Source organism: Cyprinus carpio, chromosome B2 (genome assembly GCF_018340385.1).
Source record: "Cyprinus carpio isolate SPL01 chromosome B2, ASM1834038v1, whole genome shotgun sequence".
Lineage (NCBI taxonomy): Eukaryota > Metazoa > Chordata > Actinopteri > Cypriniformes > Cyprinidae > Cyprinus > Cyprinus carpio.
Genome location: NC_056598.1, coordinates 9,284,008 through 9,287,804, shown reverse-complemented (window position 1 = coordinate 9,287,804; position 3,797 = coordinate 9,284,008). Strand labels below are relative to the sequence as shown.

The 3,797-nt window shown below is 33.1% G+C and overlaps 1 pseudogene; it reads left to right on the top strand.

Annotated features, from left to right (window-relative positions):
- Nucleotides 1-311: 311 nt before the first annotated feature.
- Nucleotides 312-3,257, top strand: LOC122136399 (annotated as a pseudogene).
- Nucleotides 3,258-3,797: the final 540 nt, after the last annotated feature.

The window sequence follows — 3,797 nt, the reverse complement described above, 5'->3', positions numbered from 1 at the left end:
TGTTACGTGCAAATAAGGCAAGCCATGTGAGTTTTTGATGTCAGTCTCTGTTTTACACTTTTTTTTTTTTTTTTTTTTTTGATGATGAAAATGTTTGAAAAACATGACAACTGGGAAAGCTGGTAGTTTTTCCTGCTTAAATCATTGGTCACATTTCCAAAGAAAGGAAATGTGACCTTCTAATTGTCGAATTAAAGTAATATTCCAGTTTAAATGCAAGTTAAAAATGCAATAAATAGTATATGGGACAAAATGTTGATTCAAATTACCATAAAAAGAATTATTATGACTTGTTCCTTGTTTTTCCGTTGATGTTCCGTGAAGAAGAAGACGAGGCCGAAGAAGAAGAAGAAGAAGAAGAAGAAGAAGAAGAAGAGACAAGAAGCAAAAACTCAAGGGGCCAAAAGTTTTGGATGAATTTAAGGAAAGTTATTCTGCTAAAACGTGTTTGAGTAATCTTTTTGAATCCGTTGTTTCTCACAGTCATTTTATGATTTTAACGTTAAAATCACCTTAAATATTGAGCAGGCTATTTTAAACATTTTCAGATAGACTCAATTGACTTCCATTTTAAGTGTCCTTTTCTTCAGGGGAATGAATGAATGAATTAATGAATGAATGAATGAATAGCAGAGATCAACATTATAGCCAAACACAAATTCTGTCAGACTGAGCTTAACCTGGAATATTTTTGACGTTTTACATTTTATACTAGGCTATGATAACATTCCACGAAATTCCTATAGGACCTTACATCTCTTAAACGCCCAGCTTTCTTTTAAACCTTCTTTTGCCTGTTTCTGCAAAAATTTTACATATGACCCTGTAAACGCGAGAATGCAACGAATTAAAGATTCTTATCCTGAACACACAAACACAACACCACTGTAGACTACGTGTGAAGTAATCGAAACGTGCGTTAATATACCCACATATGCACGCAGTGTGTCCTAAACTCCAGAGCTGTTAATACCACGGAAATTACAAAACACATGGGTAGCCGGTTATTTTCATTTTAGTTAACCAGCATGCGTTTTTGAAAAGTTGAAACTCCCCTTATCTCCAAATGATTTATAAAGCGGCAGCAAATCCTGAGCATTAGAATATGCAAAAGTTGAATGCAACAATGCTCCCCGGGTCTGTACTTGTAAGTATTAGTCTTTATGATTTTAAATCTACAAACGATTTCATGTGCTCTTTCCTATTGCCTTTGAATTAATTTTATTTCTAATAAATGAAAGATACATCCTATTTACTAATATGTTGGTGAAATGTGACATTTTGTGACAGTCATTTGGCCGTCAGCACTCTGTGCTTTTGCTTTGCTGTGGCAATGTAGCATCGGCGCCGTTCCGCTCGGAGCGCGTCAATCACCGTTCGCGCCTCCACCGGAACGTGCAACGTTCTCGCGCGCTCTCTGCTCTGGAACGTATCAGCGGTGATCGAGATGGTGAGTGTCATTCAGTAAAGCAACACATAATAGCTAACACACACACAAGTGGTCTGAAGTCTAATAGCATGTTTATTATCCGCTTACAGGACCACTTGTTTCAGCGGGTTTGACTGCACACAGCAGAACGCAGAGGTGCACATTCAGGACACAAACAACGGTTTTCTGTTTACGCACACCACAGGTAAGAGAAGAGCGTCACCATTAAAAATGATATGATGAAGCTATCCTACTTTATGGAGTTTAAGTTTACAATGAAATTATTATTAGCAGTATATTATAGCCATCATAAATATTCATAGCGCAAAATAGTCATACCACATAACTGGACAAGGCATTACAGTAGAATGGCATGTCCCGTTAACTTAAAAAAAAAGAAAAAAACAAGAAAAGAAAAAAGAAAGAAAAGGAAAAGAAAAAAAAAAATACGAAACACCAAGTTGGGGGGGGGAGGCAAAAGAAAAGAAAAGAAAAAAAGGACAAGAAAAAGAAAAGAAAAGAAAAGAAAAGAAAAATAAGCACGAATATGTTCAATTTACATATAAGCCAATGTATAACAATAATATTTTAGGTGAGGTGTTTTAGTAGGTGTAATAGAAATCAATTTTATTCATTTCAAGGATCTTTTTGCCTTCATTATTAAATGTATAATTACACTGTAACAATGAGACTTGAAATAAAGTGTTATACTGTAAATACTACCAATCATAATACATAAAAACTGAAATTGTTGTTGCTGTTTAAAATAACTATAAATATAAAAGTTTTAGCTTGTTAAAATGATAGATAAAATTGGTTTATTTAAAAATAATAATTATTCATTATTGTCAGTGGAAAGCCAGTTAAATCAGTTACCTCAATTTCCTTTATTAATAAAGATCAGTAAGTTGCAGATGAATATAACTAGCTGTTGTATATATATATATATATATATATATATATTATATATATATATATATATATATTATTTTTTTTTTTTTAAAAAAACGTATACTTCTCCCTTCTTCATCATCGTACATTCTTGATTGTTGATTTCACCATAATCAAAAATGTAACATATTATATTATGTTTGTTCCACCCCGCAGAACTCCAACTGTGCTCACACACAGTGCTGTTCCTCCAATATTGATGAGGTAAATGTATAATCCCCTTTCTCCAATTCTTCTGTTTGTTTTCTGTTTATTCTTCTGTTGATTAGTGTCTGTTGTCTGTTACACTGACATAGCCTACACTGACATGTCTCTTTGTAGAATGAATGTCTACAGAGAATTCTAGAAGATCTCCACTACTATCGGGAGACATTTAGAGCCTACTCCAACCCAGAGCTCACCAAATCCGTAGTTAGGAGCATTGATGAACTCATGCAGGTAAACACACAACAGCTCTCTATAATACTGTTTATTGCAAGGCTCTTTTTCACTTCTTTTTTTTTTATGTTGTAATAGAACTGCTTCTCTGTCTCTGCGATGGAGAACTCTCCGGCCAAGGTAAAGCAGGCTATAATTATTGATAATAGGCATGTAACATTTTTAAATGCATTCATTTGGCCTCTGTAAAGCTCTCGTATTGAAGTATGATTATGTATTTTTTTTTTTTTTCAGGTGTCCATGGATCATCAAAAATCTTTTCAAGAACGACTGCAGCTGTGCAAAGTCCTAAAGGGTTTCAACCTTCGAACAATAACAATAAATCGTGTTTTCAACTACATTTTGTCCAAGTAGCAAACTAGCAGTTGTTACATGCCAAGCTTCTTTTCATTTTAAGGTGTTATAAAAAGCAATGATTATTTATTAGTAAGTTATTTATTGTATTTGAACATTTTTATAATGCAATAATGTATGCTATTTATTTTTTGTTTCTTGTTGTTTTATTAAAGGTCACCATGCACTTCAGCAAAACCTTGTTGTAGTCATGCATTGTTTTATACATACAGTAATAAGATGTGATTAGTTAATAATACACCATATATAATTGTTTCATATTGGTTGGTTGCTTGAGAGAAAAATCACAAAACGAAAATTGCTTCAATATTGCAAACAGTTGAAATGTTTACGTAAAATAATCAACGACGACCAATAAGGACAAGTGATCATTGTTTATCATTTCTTTTTATTTTAGACTATCACTGCCCTTATTCAAACATATGTATATGTTTAAGGTTAGCAGTGTATATTATAGTCTGGTAATTGCTTAACAGGTTTACTATTACCAATCCAACTAATTTACTAACATCCTTTCTTACTTCCCTACACCTTTCTGCAGTTTCATAATCAGTGTGACCAAATACTGAGAAATTTTATTTTCCTTTTGGTTCAATATACAAGCCAATGCTTAATGACAAAACCA